The sequence below is a fragment of the Electrona antarctica genome (assembly GCF_951216825.1).
Source record: "Electrona antarctica genome assembly, chromosome: 14".
Taxonomy (NCBI): Eukaryota; Metazoa; Chordata; class Actinopteri; order Myctophiformes; family Myctophidae; genus Electrona; species Electrona antarctica.
In genome coordinates this window covers 26,721,900-26,741,167 of record NC_136795.1, presented here as the reverse complement: position 1 = coordinate 26,741,167, position 19,268 = coordinate 26,721,900, and the positions used below count along the sequence as shown (strand labels likewise).

Sequence of the window (19,268 nt, the reverse complement as noted above, 5' to 3'; positions counted from 1 at the left end):
TTTTTTTTTAATGTTTTTTTTTTGTGGCTTTCGCCTTTATTTTATATTTTTTTATGGAGGGACAGACAGTAGGCTGACAGGAAATGGGGAGAGAGATGGGGGGGTGACATACAGTAAAGGCCGTCGGGATCGGGAGTCGAACCCGCGGCACACTGCCAGACTGGATTACCAGCAAAGGTGCCTGGACCATTAAGCCATGGCCCAGGCCGTTCATCTCACTCTTATACTGATGCTCTGTGTTGCACTGTTCACACGTTCATCTCACTCTTATGGCTGATGCTCTGTGTTGCACTGTTCACACGTTCATCTCACTCTTATACCGTGTCTTGCATCAACCAACCCATCTGTATAAAATGCTGGAAACACAATATTGGATGTATATTTTGTATATACCTGCTGCTAACCTACAGTATACCTCCTGTTCTGCCACAGCACCAAAGAGAATGGATCCGGTGATGTGGAGTCATCTGGAATGAAGACATGAATCTATCATAATAATAATAATAATAATAATAATAATAATAATAATAATAAGCTTAGATAGATCTAGGCTTATACTGTACATAGGTATGTATACCTACTGGTATATCTATATTTATCTGTGACTATCTATATATCTATATCTGAAGTGTCTTTAGTTATAAAATGTCTAATTTGTAGATATCTGAAAAAATCTGATTTTGGCAACCCATGACGCTATCTATATCTGACTACATAATATACTGTATAACAATATTATTGTATCTAATAATATCATAAATACATGGATACCAACTTCAGGAGCCACTATGGGGGCATTATGTAAAACATGCTTTACATACCTATTGTGACAGGGTCTCATAGATCGTGCTGCATTTTCAGTTTTTGACAGTGTATGACGTGTCATACACTGAAATCTGAAAATAGTTGAAGATAGATTCATTTGAATGTTCTTAAACCTCATATCAAGAGGCTGAGAAAAACACTGTAAAGGTATGTGTTGTACAAACTGCCGTTTGTTATACTGACTGGATTATTCAACATGTAAACTCGTATAATATATTATGTCCTTCAGTCCTTGATATATACACAATTTCACATTTGCCTATCGTTGGCATCTGTCAGTCTGGAGAGACTCTGGATAGGGGTTCTTCTGGAGAGACTCTGGATAGGGGTTCTTCTGCTTTCGGTGCAGCAATGGGTGTGAATAGACCTATGCAGGTTTTGCATTCCCTTCCGTACTTCACCTACTTGCCTACTAGCAGCACATTCTATCAGACCTGTCCCATGGATTGCTGTACTACTCAGTGTATGAGTAGCGCAGCTTGGGTAACTAAGGCACTGTATGGCGCTCATGCGTCTCCCAGGAGTCTAGCATGCACGTTGTAAAGGCCATAGAGTAGACGCCCTTGTTGCTTGGCTTATTGATGCCATCAATAAGCCAGTCTGACCTGCTTATTATTATGTTATATTACATTACATAGATACAGACAGACAGACATATATTACATTATTTGCTGTTGTTTAGCTTTGTACTGTTGTATGTCTGGTCCCTGAAAACAAATGTCTCCCTTTAGAAAAAGCACACTGGACTATAATGTTCGATGTTTTTTCTAGTTCAGGTGTCTTCAACAGGGGGTCCGGGACCGGGACCCTTAGGGGGTCCTCAGAGTTACTATAGGGCTCCGCCAAATCCCCTTTTCTTTTATTTATTTCTCCATATTAACCACTTGAACCCCTATCGTGAAGGGTGTTCCCTTCACGAAAATAGACTTCACGAAAGTAGTCCCTGCTTCATCTCTCTCTCGGCTGGTCCTTGGCCTGACAAATAATGAAGACCCCTGGTCTACTTATTATAATAGTAGCTCAATCAAACAATTGTAGCTTTGATATTTGCCAGATTACATACTGTATGAGCCATGACCAAAGGAAGAATAGTTTTTCCATGTGTCTCAATTTTCCGTGAAGGAAATTCAAGTCAGTCTGATGTCCATACGTTCCCCAATCACACCCACCCATCTGAAATAGAACAGCTAAGTTGTCTAATGGAGAACGGTACATTCACTGTGTCTCTCGCCACTACCTTTAAATGACAGCTTGTCAGTAAACTAACTCCCACCACCGCTCCAGCCCCTGCTATTGTAGCATTTATGTCTTTATTCATTGAGTCATGTATCGATGCAGGTTCATACAGAATGTTTATGTCCATGTAAATGTATATTTAGGTTCTGCTGTATGACTGGTTCATGTGTGTCTATTATCATATCCATGACATGTAACACTGTAACCGTGACACTGTGTATCTTTAAGTTCGGCTGTATGGTGTATGGTGGACCCTATTGGAAACAAGTGTAATGCTTAATTGGGTCGTCCACTCACAGTTAACAGCCTTTGTATTGAGTTTGTGCTTGAAATGTACTGTAATTCTGCAAACTGTTAATAAATTCTTCAATCAATCAATCAATCAATAGTGTAATAGTCCAGTATTCTAAATGTACTTGAGTAAAAGTACAAAAGTATTGGCAATACATATACTAAGTAGTAAGTACCAAAAGTAAAAGTACCAAATTGTGCAGAATGTCTCATTTCACAACGCGACACGTTGTGAGCTTGTGGATCGTCTATAAAGTATTGAAAATTGTAAATACTTCAGAATTTTGGCCCTGAATTATGTTACATCGTGTCTATAGATTTTGGGTCATTGTGGCTGTTCGATTAAAAAATGTTCCAGAGATATGCAGGCTGTGTGAGCTGTGTGATTTGCATTTTCATACATTTGCATTGCATACATTTTCTTTTGTACTTTTCAAAATATGATTAGGAGAGTTGCTTTCCATGAATTCACTCAACAAAACCCTGAAATATTGTGGTGTACAGAATGAGCCTAAACTGGAATAACTGATTAATTTGAATGTGTTTAAGGCTTATCTTTTACTCAAGAAGGCAAGAAGGTATTATTTGTTCAATAATTCATAAAAATAAACTTTCTTACTCAATATGGTCTGAACTCTCTGAAAAGCTGAAGATGAAAAATACTATACCGGTAGTTTACTTTTCTTTCTTTGTTGTTTGACAATTTATATGCTGTAATCTGACACTGGCTAGTTTGAATTTATGGTGATTTATAATCCCATGCAGGTTGGCCATACAATTGCATGCATGCAACAACAGTAATATAATTTCATTCACACACTCATACCATTAAATTGTCAATCAATACGAGGTCTTAAGGTTGGTGTTTGCATTTTTTTCAACTGAGTCTAGACTAAAGCCTATACTTACTGCATTGTTGTCAACTATTGATTCTTGATTTGTAATTCTGATGCTGTGCTCTAAACTACTAAAATCTGAGAAGGTATATGTCGTCAGATTTTTTAAATTAATTTACTGAGTACTGAGCATATTTGCTGACTGCAGCTGCAAATGGCATAAGTCAATGTATGTATTTATTTATTTATTTATAACCCAATTTATTCTTGTTATGTGAGCAGAAACAAATAGTTTGATAAACATACTGTACACAGTACATAATATTATCATCTTTACACTCCCAGTAACCTTTAGGATTGATTTTAAAATCCTTTTAATTGTTTAACCGATACACGGAATATGTATTCTTCACCTGAGACGAGATTAGGAATGGTAGTCTCCATCTCTTTAACAATGCAATGCTGGCCTGGGTCCACTTTTCAACACCCTTGAACCTCAATAACAGAGCAGCTGATTCTGCTGCCACCATCATGTTCTGGCTTCTCCGCCAGGTCAGGATGACACTGCTTTTGGTAACATCCTTGAGAGTGACTTTGCCAGGTGGCTGTGGTCTCTCAGACACCTTGACTGATTCACCCATAGATATATATATATAAGAAAGCTAGATGGCTCACCTGCGCTCTGGCCAATGGAGCAACGTTGCTACGTGGCGGCCATCTTACCGAGGGGCAGCATAATATTTTGTCTATGGGCATGTACTTTTTAAATAACCATAACTTGCTCTTCATCCGATTTTCAAACGTTTTTTTTTTTTTATAAACGTCAGAGATGTCTGCATACCAAAATTAAGCAGATAAGCGTCCTGAATCATATCGTCAAGTTTGAGGGAGTTATGACTATTTTTGTTCGAGCTGCCATTGAACATACTGTACTGTAGCCCCTCAGCAAGATGGCCGCCGGGTGAACTACGTCAGAGACTCCGCCTTGAGCCATCTAGCCTTTATATATGTCTATGGAATCCATATTCATTCTCTGCCAAAACTCTGAAGTAGTAATTGCATCGTTCCTGGAGCTGGTGATTGTGAAGCTGGTTTGGTGGCTGTTAGCCTTCTGCTTTTTATGGGCCAATGGCCTGGAACAAACTCCCATAACACTTAAGACAGGCAACGACCATAGTTCAGTAAAAGTTTATCTGGACAGGGTTCTTTTCAGACATAATAAGCCACCACCGTTACTTCTCAGAAAACAGGGGGAGGGACGCGGACGCAGTCCCCCGATGGTCCTCCAGTAGGCCTTAATGACATGGGACTTGACACCTTTCTGCCAACTGTCTGTAGCAGAGGCAACCGATCAAGCGCACAACATCAGCATTGAGCCGATACATCTTTGAGCCCTCAGTAGGTTTCTCCTAGTGGTTTTGACCTGTTCTTTTTTATTTTAGCCTACTATAGGAGGAACGGGACTTGAACATGTCCTACCTAGTTCTTAGTTTTGAGTTGATTTTTTCCATAACACCAAAGGAATAATTATCCATCTCTTCCATTAGCTGTTACACTGTCCTGTCATACGTTTCATCCAATCACCCAATAATAGTGTCCCGGGCTGAATGTCACGATGCCCTAACTGACTCTAAACAAATGGTCCATGAAACACATCAAAAGAGCCTGTGGCCTTATCAACCAGGTATATAATACAATACTCTTCATAAGAGCCTGTGGCCTTATCAACCAGGTATATAATACAATACTCTTCATAAGAGCCTGTGGCCTTATCAACCAGGTATATAATACAATACTCTTCATAAGAGCATGTGGCCTTATCAACCAGGCATATAATACAATACTCTTCTCACAAATACGCGTCCGTGCCAGGGACACCAGGTGTACACAACAATGGACAGCATTATGTCTTGATGTGAGCACCTTAATAAATGGAGATAGCCGTACCACCCATCGCCATTTTTGCATTTTAAAACATACACCACACAAATTGAACAGGTGAACACAATAAAACTTCTGGGAGTAACTATAGATAGCTCTTTATCTTGGTCCAAACATATAAATAATATTGTCATCCAAATGGGAAGAGGAATCAGTATTACTAGGAAGTGTTCTGCTTTCATCACTCCCTCTATAATGAAATCTGTTATTCATTCTTTGGTTTTGTCTCATTTAGAATACTGCCCTGTTATCTGGTCATCAGCTACAAAATCTGATTTGAAAAAGTTGCAGATTGCTCAGTCTGTTCATACCAGACAAGTATTAGTTATATGCACGAACATCTGGCATGGCTAATGGTTGAAAAGAAATTAGCAGTGAGTCTTCTAATGCTACTGCGGAACATTATTTCCACTGGTAAGCCGTATAGCTTGGCTCACCAGTTAAAAATGACTTCTGAACATGGTTACAACACCAGAGGAGCAGCTTCTGCATGGCAAAATAATAAAGAATATCAAGAGATACCTTGCCAATTTGCCAAGTACATAACAGTGAACTGTGATTTGTGAATTTGTTCTTTTGATTTTATAATGTTATAATTTGTTTTTATTTTAAATTGTATTTTTAGTTGTACATTTGTATTGTATTTGTTTTATTCAGGACCCCAGGAAGACTATAGAGGCTCAGTCATGTGTCTCTAATGGGGATACTTCAATAAACATAAAACATATTTTTCCCCCTTCTTTTTTAATATGGATAGTGTTCAAGGGCCACAAGAAAACTCCCCAAGGGCTGAATTTGGCCCACAGTCCTCCAGTTGAATATCACTGATTTAGCGTGTGATCATTAGACAACTGCTCCATCACTCAGATACCATCAGCCAATAGTATTTTTGCAGTGTTCGGTGTTCTTAGCTTGTATCTTTCTACTTTCCATCCGTAGTCCCCAAAAACATGAAAACAAATAGACGTCACGATATAACAACAATACAAATGTGTTGACGACAACTCACAAATACATCAACCAGGAGCCTTATATTAATTCATTAATTTAGGGAATAATGACAGTCAAGTCAACTAACTGAATTGTCAACGTGGTGTAACCACCATTCAAGGAGCCACATATACTGACATATTATACATAACTTATAGTTACATAGCGATTTCGGACAAGGCCAGCTGTGTCCAAAATCACATAATACTAGTAGGCCTTCTAACATACTATTGAGTATGCCAAACCCTAACTTCTCACCTGTCATTGTATTTTCCACCACAGGGGGGCAGTAAATAACCAAGGAAGGAAATGAACACACAAAAGTGCTGCCTGTATTGTATGTCTGTCTTTACAGAGTGAGTAATGGTAATGGACCCTATATCATATCCCACATTCTCTACATTTTAACGTTTTGCCACGCACCTTTACTTTGGAAAAAGTGTTTTTAAAGGATCTACCTACTGTATGTGAACTGACAAATAGGGTGAATCATACAATGTAAGTTGTTGCTATCACAGCCAGTTAGTGTCTGATAGGCTATAATAACATTATTTAATCAACACGCATTATTTAATGCGTTATTAATTTAATCAACACGCATTATTTAATGCACGCACGCACGCACGCACGCACGCACGCGCGCGCGTGCGTGCACACACACACACACACACACACACACATGGACTGATTTTCCAAGTATCCCACGTTACAGCAAGCTTTGGTCCCATGTAAGTCTACATCCGAGCAGACTTGAGAAAGAGCGGCCCTCCGCACAATTCACAGACAAAAAAAGATTACTGAATCAGACTACTAACGTGGGAAGTTTGGAAAAATCCATTACACCCTGACCCAAAATATGTGTGTAAACAACTTAGTGAATCGGACCCTGAGTAGGCCCATTTGTATACCCAGTTACCCACCACTTAGGATGCACCTGGATTTCAGGATCTATTCAGCTTTCTGCCTCTGCTGTGAACAGCTGATTCTATTTAAGGCATCAAGGTCCCACCGACATTGTATGTGACTATTTTCTGCCTCTTTCAGATGGACTGGACGGACGGGCGGATGCTGGGAAGGAAGGAGGTGCGGAGTGTGTCGAAGGGTTAGAGGACGTGTTAATCGTATTTGGTGAGTCGGCGTGTAAAGTGTGCCTGCTCTAGGCTACTGTAGCACAGCATAGAGAGAGAGAGACAGAGAGAGAGAGAGAGAGAGAGAGGTGACTGAATGGTCAGGTCCTGAGCGCTGCCTCTCTCAGGGAGTTCCATGCAGGGGACAGTGATGTAACGTAACTAAGTGCATGTATACTCAAGTACTGTACTCAAGTACAATTTTGAGTTTTTTCTTCTTCTTTTTTTTCTTCTTTTTTATACATTTTTTTTTCTTTACTGGAGTATTTCCATTTTCTATACTTTTACTTAATTCTATAGTCTACATCTCAAAGGAAAAATATTGTGCATTTACGCCGCTGTGGTTATTTCAAAACTAGAATTTGAGTATTATTATAAAACACACGTTAACCACTTCAGCCCTATATATATACACTTCGGCCATGAGATGCGACGCATTGTGAGCTTGTAGATCTGTTATTTTCCAAAGATGTCTTTGTAGACATTTTTAGACATTTGAAAACTCGTGAAATGGGACATTACAACAGTAATTAGTTACTTTTGTACTTTTGGTACTTTATAGGTACATTTTGATACCAATACTTTTGTGCTTTTACTCAAGTGAATAGTAGAGTAAATGTGATTAGTTGTTCCACCACTGCTCAGGGAGTACCATGGAAGGGACAGCAGAAATACATACATGGTGTTGAGTTGAGTTCAGCGAGAGGAGGATGGTGATGGGCTGATGGCCACTGATGTTTTACTTAAGTACAAGTAATAAAGTATCAATACTGTAATGTATAAACAGTTAAACTGTTATGAGTACAAGTTCGATATTCAAAATTTACTTGAGTAAAAGTACAAAGGTATTGGGATCAAAATGTGTGCTTAAAATACCAAAAGTAGAAACTACTCATTATGCAGAATGTCCCGTTTCACATTTTTTTTAAATGCATATGTATGAAAATGTTTTGAAATGTTTTGAAAAGAGCAGCCTAGCTGATCTATAAGCAACACATTGTGAGCTTGTAGATTTCCTATTTTCAAATTGCCAAATAGGTCTGAAGTGGTTTTGTAATAACAATTTAAATCAAAAGTAACTGTAGCAACTAAAGTTTTCAAATAGTCCGTAAGATTGAGATGAGATTTTAGGTGAATCGTTCACTTTTTTCATAAAAGCATGAAACTTGGTACACTTGTACAGTTTGGGGCCCTGAATAGTTAGTAATCCTTGACCATCAAAACATAGGTGTAGACATCACCTATTCTGTATTATCATGTTTAGTTCAGGAGTTACGATGCATAATACATTATTTGGTAATGTAAAGTGGCGGAAAGTAAAATGGCCACCATGGCCACCAGGGGGTGTTTTTGCGATGGCTCCATATCTGAAAATTGGAGCCCCAAACTGTATAGTGTTGCAAGTTACATGCTTTTATGAAAAAGTGAATGGTTTTCGTCTCAATCTTACGGACTAAAATAAATTGTGGAATAAATGCACAACATTTGTCTCTGAGATGAAATGGGGTGGAAGTAAAAGTACTGAAAATTGTAAATACTGAAGAAAGTATCAAATCCATCCAAATTGTACTTAAGTAGAGTACTTGATTAAATGTATTAGATACTAGTATTACTAGTACCTTTAACCCTGACAGTGTGGGATCCATTTGGTTCCATTTGTATGCTTTCACAGCTACAAATGGATAATTAGCACTCTGTATTTTACAGTGTATATGTACGGTATCACTGCAGACAGCAGGGAGCCTGAGCGATGTTTTACAGTGTATATGGACGGTATCACTGCAGACAGCAGGGAGCCTGAGCAATGTTGTACAGTGTATATGGACGGTATCACTGCAGACAGCAGGGAGCCTGAGCGATGTTTTACAGTGTATATATGGACGGTATCACTGCAGACAGCAGGGAGCCTGAGCGATGTTTTACAGTGTATATATGGACGGTATCACTGCAGACAGCAGGGAGCCTGAGCAATGTTTTACAGTGTATATGGACGGTATCACTGCAGGCAGCAGGGAGCCTGAGCGATGTTTTACAGTGTATATATGGACGGTATCACTGCAGACAGCAGGGAGCCTGAGCGATGTCAACTGAAGGCCATTATAATTATGAATGAAAATGCTCCGATGCACATAATAATTAGCTACCAGCTAATTAGTTAGTGATCAAACTCCACGGTGGCCATGGATTATGAGCTATCAAGGCAAGCCGAGCCCCGCCGGAGCAATCATCAAACGCTGACACCTTATCAGTGACAAAGGGCGGTGACAAGGGATGCAGGAAGAGCAGGTCACAAAGTAGAGAAAGTGCTCCTCGGAGCGCAGGTCTCCGCCAGGCTAGGAACGTTTGTTGTGGGCGTGTATGGTTGGTATTGAGTGCAGTCGTGTAATGGGGATATTTGTTTTTGGAAGAAGGCAACTTGTTGCCGAAACGTTGGAAAAATAAAAATGTGATGGCATCGTGACTACGAGCTGTGCGGCCTCTCTCCTTTCTCAGTCATAGTTTTATCTCCTGTGGTCAGCACCTCCCCACTACTGTGCGCTCCTACCTTCCTGTTTGTTCGATATTTTCTTCTGTACCACTGCATTTTGAGGGAGGGAGAGCTCCAAAAGTGGTCATGCCAAAGCATGCCACTCTACAAAAAGTGGTATATACCACTTTTCAAAGTACTGTACTCAAGTACAATTTTGAGTTTTTTCTTCTTCTTTTTTTTCTTCTTTTTTATACATTTTTTTTTCTTTACTGGAGTATTTCCATTTTCTATACTTTTACTTAATTCTATAGTCTACATCTCAAAGGAAAAATATTGTGCATTTACGCCGCTGTGGTTATTTCAAAACTAGAATTTGAGTATTATTATAAAACACACGTTAACCACTTCAGCCCTATATATATACACTTCGGCCATGAGATGCGACGCATTGTGAGCTTGTAGATCTGTTATTTTCCAAAGATGTCTTTGTAGACATTTTTAGACATTTGAAAACTCGTGAAATGGGACATTACAACAGTAATTAGTTACTTTTGTACTTTTGGTACTTTATAGGTACATTTTGATACCAATACTTTTGTGCTTTTACTCAAGTGAATAGTAGAGTAAATGTGATTAGTTGTTCCACCACTGCTCAGGGAGTACCATGGAAGGGACAGCAGAAATACATACATGGTGTTGAGTTGAGTTCAGCGAGAGGAGGATGGTGATGGGCTGATGGCCACTGATGTTTTACTTAAGTACAAGTAATAAAGTATCAATACTGTAATGTATAAACAGTTAAACTGTTATGAGTACAAGTTCGATATTCAAAATTTACTTGAGTAAAAGTACAAAGGTATTGGGATCAAAATGTGTGCTTAAAATACCAAAAGTAGAAACTACTCATTATGCAGAATGTCCCGTTTCACATTTTTTTTAAATGCATATGTATGAAAATGTTTTGAAATGTTTTGAAAAGAGCAGCCTAGCTGATCTATAAGCAACACATTGTGAGCTTGTAGATTTCCTATTTTCAAATTGCCAAATAGGTCTGAAGTGGTTTTGTAATAACAATTTAAATCAAAAGTAACTGTAGCAACTAAAGTTTTCAAATAGTCCGTAAGATTGAGATGAGATTTTAGGTGAATCGTTCACTTTTTTCATAAAAGCATGAAACTTGGTACACTTGTACAGTTTGGGGCCCTGAATAGTTAGTAATCCTTGACCATCAAAACATAGGTGTAGACATCACCTATTCTGTATTATCATGTTTAGTTCAGGAGTTACGATGCATAATACATTATTTGGTAATGTAAAGTGGCGGAAAGTAAAATGGCCACCATGGCCACCAGGGGGTGTTTTTGCGATGGCTCCATATCTGAAAATTGGAGCCCCAAACTGTATAGTGTTGCAAGTTACATGCTTTTATGAAAAAGTGAATGGTTTTCGTCTCAATCTTACGGACTAAAATAAATTGTGGAATAAATGCACAACATTTGTCTCTGAGATGAAATGGGGTGGAAGTAAAAGTACTGAAAATTGTAAATACTGAAGAAAGTATCAAATCCATCCAAATTGTACTTAAGTAGAGTACTTGATTAAATGTATTAGATACTAGTATTACTAGTACCTTTAACCCTGACAGTGTGGGATCCATTTGGTTCCATTTGTATGCTTTCACAGCTACAAATGGATAATTAGCACTCTGTATTTTACAGTGTATATGTACGGTATCACTGCAGACAGCAGGGAGCCTGAGCGATGTTTTACAGTGTATATGGACGGTATCACTGCAGACAGCAGGGAGCCTGAGCAATGTTGTACAGTGTATATGGACGGTATCACTGCAGACAGCAGGGAGCCTGAGCGATGTTTTACAGTGTATATATGGACGGTATCACTGCAGACAGCAGGGAGCCTGAGCGATGTTTTACAGTGTATATATGGACGGTATCACTGCAGACAGCAGGGAGCCTGAGCAATGTTTTACAGTGTATATGGACGGTATCACTGCAGGCAGCAGGGAGCCTGAGCGATGTTTTACAGTGTATATATGGACGGTATCACTGCAGACAGCAGGGAGCCTGAGCGATGTCAACTGAAGGCCATTATAATTATGAATGAAAATGCTCCGATGCACATAATAATTAGCTACCAGCTAATTAGTTAGTGATCAAACTCCACGGTGGCCATGGATTATGAGCTATCAAGGCAAGCCGAGCCCCGCCGGAGCAATCATCAAACGCTGACACCTTATCAGTGACAAAGGGCGGTGACAAGGGATGCAGGAAGAGCAGGTCACAAAGTAGAGAAAGTGCTCCTCGGAGCGCAGGTCTCCGCCAGGCTAGGAACGTTTGTTGTGGGCGTGTATGGTTGGTATTGAGTGCAGTCGTGTAATGGGGATATTTGTTTTTGGAAGAAGGCAACTTGTTGCCGAAACGTTGGAAAAATAAAAATGTGATGGCATCGTGACTACGAGCTGTGCGGCCTCTCTCCTTTCTCAGTCATAGTTTTATCTCCTGTGGTCAGCACCTCCCCACTACTGTGCGCTCCTACCTTCCTGTTTGTTCGATATTTTCTTCTGTACCACTGCATTTTGAGGGAGGGAGAGCTCCAAAAGTGGTCATGCCAAAGCATGCCACTCTACAAAAAGTGGTATATACCACTTTTCAAAGTGGCATGCCACACACAAGTTTTTAAAGTGGCATGCCACAGTATGTGTGATCTTATCACACATACTGTTTCACAAACTGGTCATTTGCTGGGACAACAGTCATCAAACCAATTGAACAACTTTTCAAGAGAGCCATTAAGATATTTGATTCAATTTTAGAAATTTCAAGAATGCCTGTTTTGTCTATAAATGTCTAAATGGCTTGGCTTCTCCTCCTCTCCAGGAGTTTATACACAGAAAGAGAGACAGCGGTTATGATACTAGGTATGAATCTAGGGGTGACTGTAATGTCTATGGCAGAAAGTCTACCTTCAGTCAAAATGTTCTCTCCATCAAAGGTTGTCAATACTGGAATGAGCTTCCTGTCACACTGAGGGAGATCCCCACTTTCACCGCTTTTAAAAGACGATTGAAACAACCAGTCCTGTGATCACGTATGACTATCAGTCCATAATTAGAGTAGGCCTATACCCTAGAAATTAGTTTTCATCTTTTTCTTTCTTTTTTTTTCTTGAAAAACGTCGAAAAACAACCTTCTATAGTATGTGTAGAAAAGCATGATTGTATCTTTTTATCGTCGAAAACCATGATAAACTACGTGCTAGAGTATGTCATCAAAAAGCATACTTTTCATATTTTTTATCGTAAAAGCCTTCATCAAGTATCCACACCACCATAACATAATAATGACAGGGGGAAAAATATATAAGTGTACGCCTACAATAAGCCATATAAATGAGCAATAAGGCAAAGCCATTTTCTGCAAACACAACAGCAGTAACAGTGTATTAGTCACGTACAGTAGTCACATCAACTTAACACATGGGCAAAACACACCATGTATCTATATATTATAAACAACAGTCTCTGTTCCTCGCATTTCTCTAAATGTTAAAGCAGCGGCAGTAACATCGTGCTAAAGGTGTTGATCCAGATACACGGTGTAACAATTTCCATATAGGCACAGATACTTTCATGGCCGTGGCGTGCAGTGTAATCATACAGCAGTTATTAAGAGATTACACGGAATTCCACTGGGCTCTGACTGCGTCTAAATGGAGAGCATAACACACAGAGTGATTAATTAACCTTGAGAGTGATGGTTTGTAATGTTGATTGAAACTGAGCAAGTCTGTGTGTGCGTGTGTGTTTGGGTGTGTGTGTGTGTGTGTGTGTGTGTGTGTGTGTGTGTGTGTGTGTGTGTGTGTGTGCGTGCGTGCGTGCGTGCGTGCGTGCGTGCGTGCGTGCGTGCGTGCGTGCGTGCGTGTGTTTGTTATAGAAACCACTGACACTGGAACTAAGTGTAAACGGTGTCTGACTCATTCATTGTATTATTATTATTATTATTATTATTATTATTATTATTATTATTATTATTATTATTATTATTATTATTATTATTATTATTATTATTATCAAACACAATTTCCTCAGATTCAGCACCCTGTTGTTGTTTTTGAGGTTTTTAAAAAGGAGGTAGAGCGACTTCTTGGGATTTGGAAGGCCACTGTCCCACTGACGATAGTCGTCACAGGGAAGCTATGCCGTTATTACACACCGTCTTGTTGTAGATTTATTAATATAACCTCGGAATTATTCAGTGTTGTTGGACGGACCCCAATAATATTGTTGAAATAATTTGGATTCCACACTGTTTACATTACAACATTCAGCTCAGCAGCTTAGAAGGATTTTATTTTCTTTCTTTTTTTTAATAAATAACAGAGAGAAATGCAAGGCCATAGATTAATCAAATCTGCTTTTGGGAAGCAGTGCTTGCCAGGGGCCTTGATCTCCTAATCTTCACATCTCCAGCCATATGCTCACCACACTGAGCCATAGAGACTGAAGTCAAAGTGTACTTGATCTAGGAGTTTTACACCTCATTTACATCAATAGAACAATTAAGACAGTCTGATGTATGTATGACTGTTGGCACAGATCCCCATGCTCTTTTAGCCAAAAAGGGTTCTCAGGTAAATATCTGTAAAGTTTTTCTCTTCCCCTTGACACCGTATTATTCATTATTCGCGTATTATTTGCGTATTATACGCCTATTCGCGTATTATACGCCTATTTGCGTATTGTTCGCGTATTATTCGCGTATTATATGTCTATTCGCGTATTATTCATTATTCACGTATTATTCGCGTATTTGCGTATTATACGCAAATTATTCGCATATTACTGTAGCTATATCTAGCTATATATCTTGTGCTGTGTTTATAGCTATCTAGCTATACAGTACACCTAGAAACCCCATTCAAACCTATTTAGGTTCATCTTACAGTGGACATGTTTGCCTGAAAAGGAATCTTTGAAATGTTTCATAGTTTTAGAAATATAGTGCTTTCAAATTTGAGAAATTTGCAATGGGGCTCAATGGCAGATATTGGCAATGTCAAAAAGCACTTTCACCTAGAAACTCCATTCACACTTTTTATAATTCAGCTTACTGTGGAGACACATGCTGGAACTTTTTACTTTGAAATGTTTTGTAGTTTCTGAGTTATTTAACTTAAACGCCCAATGCATTCTCAATGGCAATAGCACAAACTTTGGCATGCTACTAGTCCTACATACTGTACTTACACCTAGAAACCCCATTCAAACCTATTTAGGTTCATCTTATGGTGGACATATTTGCCTGAAAAGGAATCTTTGAAATGTTTCATAGTTTTAGAAATATAGTGCTTTCAAATTTGAGAAATTTACAATGGGGCTCAATGGCAGATATTGGCACGTCAAAAAAGCACTTTCGCCTAGAAACTCCATTCACACTTTTTATAATTCAGCTTACTGCGGAGACACATGCTGGAACTACTACTACTACTTTGAAATGTTTTGTAGTTTCTGAGTTATTTAACTTAAACGCCCAATGCATTCTCAATAGCAATAGCACAAACGTTGGCATGCTACTAGTCCTACATTTTTATCAGTTTTATCCTGTAGTTTTATCCTGTAGTTTTATCATGTAGTTTTATCATGTAGTTTTATCCTGTAGTTTTGTCCTGTAGTTTTATCATGTAGTTTTATCCTGCAGTTTTATCATGCAGTTGTATCCTGTAGTTTTATCCTGTAGTTTTATCATGTAGTTTTATCCTGTAGTTTTATCCTGTAGTTGTATCATGTAGTTTTATCCTGTAGTTTTGTCATATAGTTTTATCCTGCAGTTTTATCATGCAGTTTTATCCTGTAGTTTTATCCTGTAGTTTTATCATGTAGTTTTATCGTGAAGTGTTATCCTGTAGTTTTATCCTGTAGTTTTATCATGTAGTTTTATCATGTAGATTTATCCTGTAGTTTTATCATGTCGTTTTATCATGTAGTTTTATCCTGTAATTTGGTCCTGTAGTTTTATCATGTAGTTTTATCATGTAGTTTTATCATGTAGTTTTATCCTGTAGTTTTATCCTGTAATTTTATCACACTTTTTGGTCACACTTTTTGGTCACACTTTTTGGTCACGCTTTTTGGTCACACTTTTTCATGTCCTGATCCTACTGGTTGACCACGATCCTTGTGCAGTATAGGATATAGGAGCGGGCAGTGGTGCCCACTGGTTGTTTCGGGCAATAAAATGAGGTGGTTATGAAAATAAAATCCAGATCTGCTGAAATCTTAATTCAAGGAGAGAGGAAGGGGTGTCTCAACTCTATTCACACTTTTTATAATTCAGCTTTCTGTGGAGACACATGCTGGAACTTTTTACTTTGAAATGTTTTGTAGTTTCTGAGTTATTTAAGTTAAACGCCCAATGCATTCCCAATGGCAATAGCACAAACTTTGGCATGCTACTAGTCCTACATACTTACACTTAGAAACCCCCATTCAAACCTATTTAGGTTCATCTTACGGTGGCCATGTTTGCCTGAAAAGGAATCTTTGAAATGGCAGATATTGGCACGTCAAAAAAGCACTTTCACCTAGAAACTATTATATGGCATGCTATTGTATACCTGTTTGAGACCGCATGGGCTATAACCCATGGTCTCGAGTGATTTTCGTCTTTTTTTCAAATCCTCAAAAATGATGAAAAAACGGCATGCTATAGTATGCCCTCGGAGTGATTTTCGTCTTTTTTTCAACTCCTCAAAATGATGAAAAACGGCGTGCTATAGGCCTAGTATGCCGTCTGAGACCATGGGCTATAGCCCATGGTCAAAAATGATGAAAAACGAGGATTTGGGGGAAAAAAATACAAAAATCACTCCAAGACCATGGGCTATAGTACATGGTCTTGGAGTGATTTTCGTCTTTTTTTCAAATCCTCAAAAATTATGAAAAAGGGCATGCTATAGTCTGCCGTCCGAGGCCATGGGCTATGGGCTGAACTTGAACCCACGACGTGTGGCTCACATAGACAGCAGCTTATCATAAAGAGCCACCATGCTCTCTGAGAATCACCTCAGCTTTCCATCTCTTTCCAGTGTTCTTCTGGATGTTATTCTCCAAAACATGCTGCATGCAGAGTGAAAGTAGGAGGAACTCAGCTGGATTTGAACTCACAACCTGTGGTTCACATGGATGTCGTCTTAACAAGGGTGCCACTGCGCTCTCTTTGATTTTAAGTTTTAAGTTGTTCTTCTTGGTGTCACTTTTAAAATGGGGCATTGGGATCATGTACAGAGCATTTTAATGGTGTTTGCTGTGCATCAAAGGTGTCTTTAGTGCTTTCAAGTGCTATCGTGGATGTTAATCAGATAATACAGAGGAGAAACCATGACAGAACATGAGAGAACAGAGAGAGCCTGGTATAGCTCAGTGTGTTAAGTGGCTGTCCACATGATCCAAATGTTGTGGATTCAAATCCCACTCTGGTCTTTACTCTGAAACTTTACTTTGAAGAAAGAAGAAGATAAAAGCACCCGGAAATCTCACTCAGTCAGGCTAAGGTAGTGATGGTGCAGTTGGTAAAGAAAAGGACCTCAACGTTTGTGCATTGTGGTGTGGTGAACCACTTGCAGGTTCAAGCCTAATGCCACTAACTAACATGTCCTGATCCTACTGGTTGACCACGATCCTTGTGCAGGATATAGGAGTGGGCAGTGGTGCCCACTGGTTGTTTTGGGCAATACAATGAGGTGGTTATGAAAATAAAATCCAGATCTGCTGAAATCTTAATTCAAGGAGAGAGGAAGGGGTGTCTCAACTCTATTCACACTTTTTATGATTCAGCTTACTGTTGAGACACATGCTGGAACTTTTGACTTTGAAATGTTTTGTAGTTATTCAACTTAAACGCCCAATGCATTCTCAATGGCAATAGCACAAACTTTGGCATGCTACTAGTCCTACATACTTACACGTAGAAACCCCATTCAAACCTATTTAGGTTCATCTTACGGTGACCATGTTTGCCTGAAAAGGAATCTTTGAAATGTTTCATAGTTTTAGAAATATAGTGCTTTCAAATTTGAGAAATTTACAATGGGGCTCAATGGCAGATATTGGCATGTCAAAAAAGCACTTTCACCTAGAAACTCCATTCACACTTTTTATAAGTCAGCTTACTGTGGGGACACATGCTGGAACTTTTTATTTTTAAATGTTTTGTAGTTTCTGAGTTATTTAACTTAAACGCCCAATGCATTCTCAATGGCAATAGCACAAACTTTGGCATGCTACTAGTCCTACATACTTACACCTAGAAACCCCATTCAAACCTATTTAGGTTCATCTTACGGTGGCCATGTTTGCCTGAAAAGGAATCTTTGAAATGTTTCATAGTTTTAGAAATATAGTGCTTTCAAATTTGAGAAATTTAAAATGGGGCTTAATGGCAGATATTTGCACGTCAAAAAAGCACTTTCACCTCGAAACTCCATTCACACTTTTTATAAGTCAGCTTACTGTGGAGACACATGCTGGAACTTTTTATTTTGAAATGTTTTGTAGTTTCGGAGTTATTTAACTTAAATGTCCAATGCATTCTCAATGGCAACAGCACAAACTTTGGCATGCTACTAGTCCTACATACTTACACCTAGAAACCCCATTCAAACCTATTTAGGTTCATCTTACGGTGGCCATGTTTGCCTGAAAAGGAATCTTTGAAATGGCAGATATTGGCACGTCAAAAAAGCACTTTCACCTAGAAACTATTATACGGCATGCTATTGTATGCCTGTTCGAGACCGCATGGGCTATAACCCATGGTCTCGAGTGATTTTCGTCTTTTTTTCAAATCCTCAAAAATGATGAAAAAACGGCATGCTATAGTATGCCCTCGGAGTGATTTTCGTCTTTTTTTCAACTCCTCAAAATGATGAAAAACGGCGTGCTATATGCCTAGTATGCCGTCTGAGACCATGGGCCCATGGTCAAAAATGATGAAAAACGAGGATTTGAAAAAAACAAAACAAAAATCACTCCAAGACCATGGGCTATAGTACATGGTCTCGGAGTGATTTTCGTCTTTTTTTCAAATCCTCAAAAATTATGAAAATGGGCATGCTATAGTCTGCCGTCCGAGGCCATGGGCTGAACTTGAACCCACGACGTGTGGCTAACATAGACAGCAGCTTATCACAAAGAGCCACCATGCTCTCTGAGAATCTCCTCAGCTTTCCATCTCTTTCCAGTGTTCTTCTGGATGTTATTCTCCAAAACATGCTGCATGCAGAGTGAAAGTAGGAGAAACTCAGCTGGATTTGAACTCACAACCTGTGGCTCACATGGATGTCGTCTTAACAAGGGTGCCACTGCGCTCTCTTTGATTTTAAGTTTTAAGTTGTTCTTCTTGGTGTCACTTTTAAAATGGGGCATTGGGATCATGTACAGAGCATTTGAATGGTGTTTGCTGTGCATCAAAGGTGTCTTTAGTGCTTTCAAGTGCTATCGTGGATGTTAATCAGATAATACAGAGGAGAAACCAT

The 19,268-nt window shown here is 39.0% G+C and overlaps 1 long non-coding RNA gene across 1 annotated transcript; it reads left to right on the top strand.

Moving 5' to 3' along the window:
* The first annotated feature begins 1,121 nt into the window (after positions 1-1,121).
* Positions 1,122-3,017, top strand: LOC306936752. Its single transcript, XR_013791525.1, has 3 exons — positions 1,122-2,308; positions 2,451-2,524; positions 2,589-3,017. It is a non-coding gene; the product is annotated as an uncharacterized lncRNA (long non-coding RNA).
* The last annotated feature ends 16,251 nt before the right edge of the window (positions 3,018-19,268 follow it).